This window comes from Vulpes vulpes, chromosome 2, assembly GCF_048418805.1.
Source record: "Vulpes vulpes isolate BD-2025 chromosome 2, VulVul3, whole genome shotgun sequence".
Classification (NCBI taxonomy): domain Eukaryota; kingdom Metazoa; phylum Chordata; class Mammalia; order Carnivora; family Canidae; genus Vulpes; species Vulpes vulpes.
Genome location: NC_132781.1, coordinates 104,438,531 through 104,451,367, shown reverse-complemented (window position 1 = coordinate 104,451,367; position 12,837 = coordinate 104,438,531). Strand labels below are relative to the sequence as shown.

The window sequence follows — 12,837 nt, the reverse complement described above, 5'->3', positions numbered from 1 at the left end:
AAGTGAAGAAAGTGCATAGTATTTTTTTCAAGATGGATTGCTTTTGAAGAGATGCTCATTATAAAGTCAAATGTTCTGTATATTAGAAAGTCTTATATTTGTGACTGTTAATCCTGCTCTCATTAAGAGTAGTACCATAGAACTGGCACAAAAACAGACACATAGATCAATGGAACAGAAGAGAGAATTCAGAAGTGGACCCTCAACTTTATGGTCAACTAATATTCAACAAAGGAGGAAAAACTATCCACTGGAAGAAAGACAGTCTCTTCAATAAATGGTGCTTGGAAAATTGGACATCCACATGCAGAAGAATGAAACTAGACCATTCTCTTGCACCATACACAAAGATAAACTCAAAATGGATGAAAGATCTTTTTTTTTCCTTTTTTTAATAAATTAATTTTTTATTGGTGTTCAATTTACCAACATACAGAGTAACACCCAGTGCTCATCCCGTCAAGTGCCCCCCTCAGTGCCCGTCACCTATTCACCCCCACCCCCCGCCCTCCTCCCCTTCCATCACCCCTAGTTCGTTTCCCAGAGTTAGGAGTCTTTATGTTCTGTCTCCCTTTCTGATATTTCCCACACATTTCTTCTCCCTTCCCTTATATTCCCTTTCACTATTATTTATATTCCCCAAATGAATGAGAACATACACTGTTGTCCTTCTCCGATTGACTGACTTCACTCAGCATAATACCCTCCAGTTCCATCCATGTTGAAGCAAAATGGTGGGTATTTGTGATGAATGGATGAAAGATCTAAAGGTGAGACAAGATTCCATCAAAATCCTAGAGAAGAACACAGGCAACACCTTTTTTGAACTTGGCCGCAGTAACTTCTTGCAAGATACATCCACGAAGGCAAGAGAAACAAAAGCAAAAATGAACTATTGGAACTTCATCAAGATAAGAAGCTTTTGCACAGCAAAAGATACAGTCAACAAAACTAAAAGACAACCTACAGAATGGAAGAAGATATTGACAAATGACGTATCAGATAGTTTCCAAGATCTATAAAGAACTTATTAAACTCAACAGCAAAGAAACAATCCAATCATGAAATGGGCAAAAGACATGAACAGAAATCTCACAGAAGAATACAGAGACATGGCCAACATGCACATGAGAAAATGCTCTGCATCACTTGCCATCAGGGAAATACAAATCAAAACCACAATGAGATACCACCTCACACCAGTGAGAATGGGGGAAATTAACAAGGCAGGAAACCACAAATGTTGGAGAGGATGTGGAGAAAGGGGAACCCTCTTGCACTGTTGGTGGGAATGTGAACTGGTGCAGCCACTCTGGAAAACTGTGTGGGGGTTCCTCAAAGAGTTAAAAATCGATCTGCCCTATGACCCAGCAATTGCACTGCTGGGGATTTACCCCAAAGATACAGATGCAATGAAACGCCAGGACACCTGCACCCCAATGTTTATAGCAGCAATGTCCGCAATAGCCAAACTGTGGAAGGAGCCTCGGTGTCCATCGAAAGATGAATGGATAAAGAAGATGTGGCTTATGTATACAATGGAATATTACTCAGCCATTAGAAACGACAAATACCCACCATTTGCTTCTACATGGATGGAACTGGAGGGTATTATGTTGAGTGAAATAAGTCAATTGGAGTAGGACAAACATTATATGATCTCATTCATTTGGGGAATATAAAAAAATAGTGAAAGGGAATAAAGGGGAAAGGAGAAAAAATGAATGGGAAATATCAAGGAGGGAGACAGGACATGAGAGACTCCTAACGAACTGGGAAACGAACTAGGGGTGGTGGAAGGGGAGGTGGGTGGGGGGTGGGGATGACTGGGTGATGGGCACTGAGGGGGGCACTTGGTGGGATGAGCACTGGGTGTTATTCTATATGTTGGCAAATTGAACGCCAATAAAAAATAAATTTATAAAAAAAAGAGTAGTACCATAGAGTACTAAAAACAAAATAGTCAGAATTTTACCCAAATCCTAGTTCTGCCATTTGTAACTGTCTGATGTTCTATAAGCCATTTAAACCCTCTGGGCTCATTTCTTTCACCTGTGTAATTAGAATAATGATACTTACCCTGAAAAAATACTGCAGGACTATAGATGCATTTAAATTATCTTACATATGGAAGGCTCACAAAAGTAGTAGTTGTTAAATTACCACTATTTAATAACTTTGGCAATAATATCCTTATGATAAAAACACAATAATGCAAAGGATTATGAATTGAATAATACATTATCTATGAAAAAAATACATTATCTATGGATATATAATAAATTGCTCCCAAAACTTAACTTAAAAAAATAATCAACATTTATTATTAAATAGGTTCTGAAGATCAACAGTTTATCTGAGTGATTTGGGCCCAGCAGTCCTCATTAAGCTGCAAAGTCAAGAATTTGGTCAGGGCTGAAGGATCAACTTCTAAGAAGGCTCAGTCACATGACTGACAAGCTGGTGCTAGCTATTGGCAGACCTTAGTTCCTTGTCACAGGGACCTCTCCACAGCCCCATGACTCGGTAGCTGGCTTCCCTCAGAGCAAACAATCTCAGATGGTAAGACAGAGCTATCAAATTCTTTTATGACCTGTCCTTGAAACTCAGACTTTGTTATTTCTGCAGTACTGTTATACTGCTAACTGGTTACACATGGCGCGCGCCCCCCCCCCCCCCCCCCCCCCCCCCCCCCCGCTCCAGGGAGGTAGGGGAAAGTGGGTGGATACCAGGAGAGAATCATTGGACATCATCTTGGGATCTGACTACTGTGAATAGTAAATAAACCATAGTTTTAGCAGTACTTGCTCTATTTTTGAAAATGCTGGGCGAAAGTAACAGATACGCTTTCTTTCTCTGTGCCACTTCTAAAATTAAAAATAATCTCAATTATTTCTTAATGCCTGTAAGTAAGTTTGATTATTTTTATTGTTCATTGTCTTTCTATTAAAGGTTTTTTCAAATGACTAGTTATTTGAGCAAGTGTAACGAAGCCCTCTGATGTGAATACATAACCAACATTGTAGCATAACTAGAAAGTCAGCATTTTAATTTTCCTCTGAGGGCAAATTCAGCTTTGTTTCCACTGATAAATACTTACAATAAAACACCACACTATTTCAATCTTCAGCACTGCAAAAAAGATTTACTAAGCAACTCTTACCAAGTATTAATTAAAGAATTCAGATTAGGATTATGCTAATTCTTTTCCAGTATCAACAACCCCTCCCCCCCCCAAAAAAAACACACGCATTTTCCCACCCTTTCATTAACTGGTTGCCTAACATTAAACAAGTCATTGTCCCATTGCTTAATCTTTAAACTGAGACAACAGATTTTGTAGGAAAATAAAAGTCATACATGCTTCTGTTAAGTACAGAAAAAAGTATACAGATTTGAAGAATTTGAGACTATTCCTTCAATTCCTGAAACTGTATGATTATTATTTCTTATATACTCTCTGGAGCATAGAATGATGGTTAAATCACCTTTTAATACATCTGGCATAATTGTTTGGCATAAATGCAAAGAAAGTTTCACCGACCTCTTTCATAGCCTCAATATTAATTCATCTGTCTCAACTTCAAATTTTTTATCAACAAACTTAGCACTGTTTTAGATACCAAGAGAAATTTCCTAAGATATTAAAGAAGGTATCATGTTGGTACAATTGGCTGTTTTGTGTTAACTTCTTTCTGATCTTTATACCAAGGAAAGAAAAAAGTGCTAGATTTTGGAGCCCTTACATCTGATTTGAAAAGGCAAGTTAAAGGGTCAGAGGTAAAAAGAAACAAAAGTGTGAATATCATTTTAAGAAGCAATGAAAGCACCACAGATTTAAAGCCGAACAGAAACCAGTCATATATCATCCTATGCCAAGAAAATCTTGTACATGACCAAAAATCATTTTTCCTGATAGACAACTTGAAACTTAGGAATACTTGCTTTGTTAGCAGGCTGTCAAGTGATATGCTCACATTCGGGTTTTTTGAGGTTTGATCTGCCATAATTTATACCTCTTCTTTTCAAACTGCATTCAGGTCATGTTGTACTCTCCAACATAATAAATAGTGAAGAACATTTGGGGCCAGTCTTCAACTCACTTTGCCTTTCACCCTCCAAAATGGTGCATTCTAACTAGCATCTTGATGGTGTCCTACTGAGATGATACCTTTCAGAAAATTCTATTGTTGTCAGTTATTTTAAATGATACTGCATGAAATAGCTCACCAAACATACACACTCACCAAATAGTGTAGGGTGTAAGCCACACTTAGTCTATGCAAGGACGTGTTGTTCCAAATCTTAATTCTGAGAATTTGGATCTTAGCCTCCAAAAAAGCTCTGAATACAAGTGAATATTTCATGGTTCAGTGATGGAACAGGAAGTTATAGGGGAATGGCTTACATTGACCTATTCCTAAAAAGATCTCTAAATCTCTCATTTCAACATAGACACTATATAAACTACTCAAGTGTTCAAAAGATTAAGAGACTGCTGTTGTTTAAAAAAATGTTTTCTTTTACCTTTAAGAAATACCTTGGAGGCCGAGAGTCAAAAGAATAAGAATAATAGAGCTATTTAATATATATGTTGCAGAAACATCTGGTTGACCACCACTGACTGGTGTTTCCTTTCTATAGTATATAGTTGGTGCCACAAGCAGTTTCCCATCCAGGTACTACAGTCCCTGATGCCTACCACATGCCAACTTCACTCACTGGTCAAAACTAGTTGCATGACCCCAAACATGGAGGTGGCCCCAGTTCCAGCCAATAAGATGTGACTAGAAGTGACGTCTGTCCCCTCCAAGTCATGAGTGCTTTCTCCACAGTGTCTTCTTCAACAGCAAGCCCGGGACCGTCTACTGAAGATGACTACATCATGAGACGGAAGGAGCCAGGATCCCTGAATCAATACTCAAAGGAAAGTTGCCTGATCAAGGAGGAGTACCTATATTGAACACTGTATAGAAGAGAATAAAATTGTGTGCTGCAATGTCACTTTTTGGGAGATTTTGTTAGAACAGTTCATCTACCCCGACAAAGTGGAGGAAACTAAACAAATATAAAGGTACATTTTCTTGAGATCCAGGATCATCTGACAAAATGGAAGCACAAGAGAAAAAAAAGGTATAGCAACAGAGTCAGAAGTGCTCAAGAGGGAGAAAAATGAGTTCATTTCCTGGATCAGCTGCTCTCAAGTTTCTACTCTCTGAAAAATCAATTCATTTGTCTGAAGCACTGTAGACTAAGATGGAAAGCTTGGATATTCATAAAAAATCATTTTTTTCTAAAAATATAAGCAGAAAACATTACATATAATCTTGCTATACTGAAAAACAGGCAAAGTAGCACTGATAAGATAGTTACATGGCATTTTTAATGCAGTATAATTTTTACCTAGAAAATAACGTGATGAGAAGGACTAAGCTGGAGAAACCCATAGAAATAGTCAAGGGCAAAGGATTAGGGAAGGAAAAATGGGGAGAACTAGAGATTCAAATAAAGAGAAAGAGAAAACTATTGGTTTCAAAAAGAGTTGAAGTTTATGTATCTGTGGCTAATTTTTTAAGAGCTAGAAATTAAAGGTGGTATGCAAAATGATTTGAAGACCTAAGAAATGTACTCATTCATTCATTCACCAAATATTTACTGAGCAACTACTATGTGCCAAGGCCTGTGACAGGCACTAAAAACAAAACCCTGAACAAGCTCTCTAGAGCTCAGTCTTTTTTTTTTTTAATTGAGGTGTATAATTGACATACCATATTATGTCAGTTTCAGGTGTACAACGTAGTGATTCAACACTTGCATACACTGAGAAATGATCACCACAGTAAGTCTAGATACCATCAATCACCAACATTGATATAATATTATTTGCTGTATTCTCCATGCCATACACTATACCCTGTGTCTTATTTATTTTATAATTGAAACTTTATACCTCTTGACCCCTTCACCCATTTCAACCACTCTCCTAAGCCCACTCCCCTCTGCTAACTGCCAATCTGTTCTCTATCTATGACTCTGGGTCTTCTTGTTTTGTTTTTCACATACAAGTGAAATCATGTGGTATTTGTCTTTGTCTGACTTATTTTAGAGTGTAATACTCTCAAGGCCCACCCATGTTGCAAAATGGCAACATTTCATTCCTTTTTATGGCGGGGGCGGGGGTGCACACACAGGCGTGTGTGTGTGTGTGTGTGTGTCTGTGTGTGCGTGTGCAACACATCTTTATCTATTCATCCACTGATGGACACTTAGGCTGTTTTCATGTCTTGCCTATTAGAAATAATGGTGTAAAGCATATAGGGGTGCATGTATCTTTTAGAATTAGTGTTTTCATTTTCTTCAGATACATATCCAATAGTGTAATTGCTGGATCATATGGTAGTTCCATTTTTCACTTTTTGAGGAATCTCTATACTGTTTTCCATAGTGGCTGGACCAATATACATTCCCATCAACAGTACACAAGGGTTCCCTTTTCTACATAACCTGGCCAATGCTTCTTTCTTGTCTAAATCTGTCAGATATAATGTGATATCTCATTGTGGCTTTGATTTGTATTTTTCTGATTAGCGATGTTGAACATCTTTTCCTGTACCCATTAGCCATCTATCTGTCTTTTTTGGAAAAATGTCTATTCAGATCCTCTGCTCATTTTTAAACTGGATTTTTGTTGTTGTTGTTGTTGTTGTTGTTGTTGTTGTTATTGAGCTGTATGAGTTCTTTATCTAGTTTGGATATTAACCTTATTGTATTTGCAAATATCTTCTCCCATTCAATAGGTTGCCTTTCTATTTTTCTGAGGATTTCCTTTCCTATACAGAAGCTTAACATAGTCCCATTTGTTTTTTACTTTTGTTTTCCTTGCTTTTAGAGTCAGATCCAAACAAACACTGCAAAGACTAATTTCAAAGAGCTTACTACTTGTTTTCCTATAGGAGTTTTGTGGTTTCAGGTCTTATATTCAAAACTTCAATCCATCTGAGTTTGTTTTTGTGTATGGTGTAAGATAGTATCCAGCTTCATTCTTACGTGTAAGCTGTCCAGGTTTTCTCAACACCATTTGCTGAAGAGAGAGTCCTTTCCACATTTTATATTCTTCCTTCTTTGTGGAAATCAATTGACTATATACATGGATTTATTTCTGAGCTCTGTATTCTATTCCATTGATCTATATGTGTTTTTATGCCAAAACCATAATGTTTTAATTTATAAAGCTCTGTAGTAAAGTTTGAAATCAGGGAGCATGATGCCTCTGGATTTGTTATTCTTTCCCTAGATTGTTTTCGCTATTTGGGGTCTTTTGTATTTCCATATGAATTCTAGAATTATTTGTGCCAGTTCTGTAAAAAATGCCATTGGAACCTTGATAAAGATTACGACGACTCCATACATTGCTTTGGGTAGTATGGACATTTTAAGGGATCCCTGGGTGGCGCAGCGGTTTGGCGCCTGCCTTTGGCCCAGGGCGCGATCCTGGAGAACCGGGATCGAATCCCACATCGGGCTCCCGGTGCATGGAGCCTGCTTCTCCCTCCGCCTGTGTCTCTGCCTCTCTCTCTCTCTCTGTGACTATCATAAATAAATAAAAAAATTTAAAAAAAAATTTAAAAAAAATAAAAAGTAACTCTTCCAATCTAGGGACACAAAATATCTTCCCACTTATGATTGTTCATTATTAGTGTATAGAAACACAACATATTTTTTGTAGTTAATCTTGTATCCTGCAACTTTACTGGATTTGTTTTTTAATTCTTTTTTGTTGTTGTTGTTTGTTTGTTTTTGTTTTTTGCTTTTGTTTTTTAGTTCTAATGATTTTTTGGTGAAGTCCTTAGGGTTTTCTATATCTAGTATTGTGTCACCTGCAAACACTGAGTTTAATTACTCAGTTAACTGAGTAATTCGGTTTTATTTTCTGCAGTAACAAACATGTAGGGCCCGTTCCTCCTACAGAAGGGAAAGAACTAAGAACTCAAGGGCACTAGGAGGCACCTGGGGCCCATTCTGGGGTAAAAATGTGGGACCCTGATAACCGATGGGCAACGACGGCAGGTACCGACGGCCTGTGCCCTGCCTGCTGGGGGTGCCTTCTATTATTTAGATGCCTTCTATTTATTTTTCTTTCCTAACTGTTATGGCTAGAACTCCCAATACTATGCTGAATAGAAGTGGGGAGAGTGGGCATCCTTGTCTTCTTACTGATCTTACAGGAAAATCTTTCAGGTTTTCACCCCAGAGTATGATAATAGCTATGGGCTTGTCATATATGGCCTTTGTTATGCTGAGGTACATTCTTTCTATACCCTCTCTGCTAAGAGTTTTTAACATAAACGGATGTTGAGTTTTGTCCAAAGTTTACCTATTATTTATTGAGATAGTATGTGATTTTTATTGTTCATTTTATTAATGTAATATATCACATTGATTGATTTGCAGGTGTTGAACCATTCTTGCATCCTAGGAATAAATCCTACTTGACCATGGTGTATAATCCTCTTAATGTATTTCTGAATTTAGTTTGCTAATATTTTGTTGAGGATTTCTGCATCCAAGTTCATTAGGGATGTTGCCTGTAACTTTCTTTTTTTGTTTTGTTTTGGGGTTGTCCTTGCCTAGTCTGGTATTAAGGTCTCATAAGATGAGTTTGGAAGTATTTCCTTGTCCTTGTTTTTTTGGAAGAATCTGAGAAGGATAGTATTTTTTTAAAGGTTTTATTTATTTAGAGAGAGAGAGAGATGCAGAGACACAGGCAGAGGGAGAAGCAGGCTCCACGCAGGGAGCCCGACGCGGGACTCGATCCTGGGTCTCCAGAATCACACCCCGGGCTGCAGGCAGCGCTAAACCACTGCACCACCACGGCTGCCCTGAGAAGGATAGTATTAAATCTTTAAATGTTTGGTAGAATTCACCAGTGAAGCTGTCTGGTCCTGGATTTGTGTTACTAGGTTTTTGATTACTGATTCATTCTCCTTACTAGTGACTGGTTTATTCAGATTTTCTATTTTGTCATTATGTATTCTTGGAAGAATGTAAGCTTCTAGGAATTTATCCATTTCTTCTAGATTGTCCTGTGGGTTTTTTTTTTTTTTTTTTTTTGCATATAATCATTCATAGTAGTCTCTTAAGATCCTGTGTATTTCTCTGGTATCAGTTGTAACTTCTTTTTAATTTCTGATTCTATTAGAGCCTTCTCTCTGTTCTTGATAAGACTACGTAAAGGTTGGTCTTTTTTATCTTTTCAAAGAACCATCTCTTAGTTTGCGATCTCTTCTAATGCCTTTTTAGTTTCTATTTATTTCCAGTTCAATCTTTAATTATTTCCATCCTTCTATTAATTTCGGGCTTCATTTGTTCTTCTTTTTCTAGTTCCTTTCCATGTAAAGTTCAATTGTTTATTTGAAATTTCTCTTTTCTTGAGGTAGACCTATTTTGCTATGAACTCCCCTCTTAGAATCTTTTGCTGCATCCCGTAGATTTTGGTATGTCATATTTCTGCTTTTGATTCCAGGTATTTTTTAAATTTCTTCTTTGATTTCTTCTATTACCCAATGGTTGTTTAGCAACATGAATATCTCCATGTATTTGTAGTTTTTGCAGCTTTCTTCTTATAACTGATTCCTAGTTTCATACAACTGTGGTTGGAAAAGATGCTTGGTATTATTTCAATCTTCTTGAGTTTACTGAGACCTGTTTTGTGTCCTAACATGTAATGTATCCTGAAGAATGTGCCCAGTGCATCTAAGAAGAATGTGTATATTGCTAGTTTGTGATGGAATGTTCTGTATACACCTGTTATGTTCATCTAGTGTAATGTGCCATTCAAGGCCACTGTTTCCAATTTTCTGTCTGGATGATCTATCCATCGATGTAAACGGGGTGAAGTTCCATATTATTATTGCGTTACTGTTAATTTCACCATTTAGGTTAATATTTGCCGTATATATTTGGTGCTCCGTCGTTGAGTGTATATATATCTTCTTCCCAGACTGACCTGTTAGCATTATGCAGTTCCCTTTTTTATTACAGCCTTTGTTATAAAGTCTACTTTATCTGATATGAATATAGCTATACTAGATTTCATTTCCATTTGAAGGAAATATATTTTTCCATTTATTCACTTTAAGCCTATGTTTGTCCTTTTCTCAAAAGTGAGTCTCTTGTAGGCACTCTATACATGCATCTTTTTTTTCTTATCCTTTCAGCCACTCTATGTCTTTTGAATAGTGAATTTAAACCACTTACATATAAAGTAATTATTGGTAGGTTGTACTTATTTATTTTGTTCACTGTCTTCTGGTTGTTTTTGTGGTTCCCCTCTGTTCCTTTCTTCTTCTCTTTCTCTCTTCCCCTCTGGTTTTATGACTTTCTTTAGTGTTACATTTAAATTCCTTTCTTATTTTCTCATATATTTACTATAATTTTTGCTTTGTGATTACCATTAGGTTTGTATATAATATCTTATGTATATATCATCTTATGTGTTTTAAACTTGATAACAATTTAAATTTGAACACATTCTAAAACTCTATATTTTTAATCACCATGTTTCATGTTTTTGATGTCATATTTTACTTATTTTATATAGCCCTTAACTAATTATTGTAGTTTTACTTAATTTTTGCTACATTTGTCTTTTAATCTTCATTGTAGTTTTCTAGGTGATTAACACACTACTTTACTGTGTATTTACTTTTTACAGTGAGATTTTTACTTTCATGTTTTCTTGTTATTAATTAGTGCCATTGCTTTTTAGTGTCAAAGTCCCTTTAATATTTCTTGCAAGGCCACTTTAATAGTAGTATGACTTTAGCTCCTGTGTTCTAGAAAACTCTACCTCTCCTTCAATTCTGAATGATAACCTTGTTGGGTAGAGTATTTTTGGTTGGAAGATTTTTCTTTCCTGTCAGCACTTTCAATATGTCATGCCACTCCCATCTGGCCTGGCAAAACTTCTGCTGAGAAATCTGTTGATAGCCTAATGGCGTTTCCCTTGTATGTAACAATGGGAAATTGCTTTTTCTTTTGCTTCTTTTAAGATTTTGTCTTTAACTTTTGACATTTTAATTATAACGTGTCTTGGTGTGGATCTCTTTGGACTTACCTTGTTTTGTAATTTCTGTATTCTTAAACCTAGATGTCTGTTTCCTTCACCAGGTTAGGAAAATTATCAGCCATTATTCTTTCAAATAAGTCTTCTGCCCCTTTCTCTCTCTCTTCTCCTTCTAGAACTCCTATGACGTAAAGACCATTCACTGGATGTTGTCCCATAGGTCTCTTAAGTTTTCTTCATTTTTTTCCACTGCTCTGTCTGGGTGAATTCCATTACTTTGTCTTCCAGCTTGATGATCCATTCTTCCACTTCACCCCATCTACTGTTGAACCCCTCTAGTCCCTCTTGTGTATGTTTCATTTCAGTTGTTGTATTTTTCAGTTCTGTGACTATTGTTTGGTACTTTCTCATACTCTCTTTGTTGGATTTCTCACTGTGTTCTTCCCAAGTTCAGTGAGAAACTTTATGACCATGAATAATTTTAGTGTCAAAGTCCCTCTGACAATTATTAGTGACACTAATAATTTTGAATTCTTTATCAGGTAGATTACTTATCTGCATATCATTAAGGTCTTTTTCTGAGGTTTTGTCTTATTCATTTGTTAGGAACATATTTCTCTGTTTCCTCAGTTTGCTCGACTCCCTGTGTTTGTTTCTGTGTATTAAGTGAAGCAGCTACCTCTATGTCCTGAAGAAGTGGTCTTGTGTAGGTGATGAACATTCTTGTTTGACCTTGTGCTAGATGTTGGTTATCTCTTGAACCTTTGTGATTGTCTAAACCACACACTTTATTTTTGATACATCCCTGTTAAGAGTGTGCCAAGAACTGTGAGTGCTCCAATAGGAGGAATTTCATTTAGTACTTAGTTTTAGGCTGACTGGAAGCCAGACCCTCAGGTAGCAGCTTCTAAAGTATGCAAATATATACAATCCTGTAGGGCGACTATCATAATTCCTTCTGGCCTCCAGACTAGATCTAGAGGTGTCCTCTGGACAAGAGAGCAAAAATTGGGGCTCCACATTAAGTGCATGACCTTTTCTCTGGGGGGGGCTGGTCTCATCAAGCTATGGTGAGGCCATGGTGGTGGCTCAAGGATACTGTCTCCCTGCTTACATTCCCTGAGTACACCTCCCCAACCTTCAGATGTGTGGGAAATCTACAGCCTGGGGTTTACTTAGCCTGAAACCCCAGGCTAAGTAAACAGGCCTTATTCAGGAAAAGACAGGTTGTGTTTCAGTCTGTGGTCTGTGAAGTGCCCTGAGCATGATGGCTTACTAATAACTGTTCTTTGCATTGCTACCTTTCCAGGATGCTTAGGAATTTCAGCTCCCACCCCCCGACCCCAGCCACCATGACCAAGCAACCAAAGGGTGTTCCCTGTGTGGACTGCACATGCCCACTGGTCAGCTAGTATAGTGGTGGGGTATGCTCGCTGACCTCAGAAAGGCAGTGGGAAAATGTTTTGACGTGTGTCCACGTCAGGACTCCTATTTCAGGAATAGTGCGGTAGTGCCTTGTCTGGGAGTGCATGCTGGTTTTTGGTTGGCTGCAGGATAGTACCATGACCTCTCATGTTCACCTGTCCCAGACAGGGAGAAGGAGAGTGCTGCAAACACCCACACTCTCTGGCTTTAGCGAGGCAATGGGATAGGGCCACATCCATGGAGCTTAGTCTTAAACAGTCAATAAAGAATTGTGATACCGGAATTCTATCCTGCTGTCTTCCAAATGGCAACTGTTTAATTTTCCTTTACATAAAAATGTACAAAAG

The 12,837-nt window shown here is 37.5% G+C and overlaps 1 protein-coding gene across 2 annotated transcripts in view; it reads right to left on the bottom strand.

The window, feature by feature from the left end:
- Positions 1–12,837, bottom strand: part of ST8SIA6 (ST8 alpha-N-acetyl-neuraminide alpha-2,8-sialyltransferase 6) — a 138,597-nt gene that overhangs the window by 58,301 nt on the left and 67,459 nt on the right. The window lies entirely within an intron of this gene.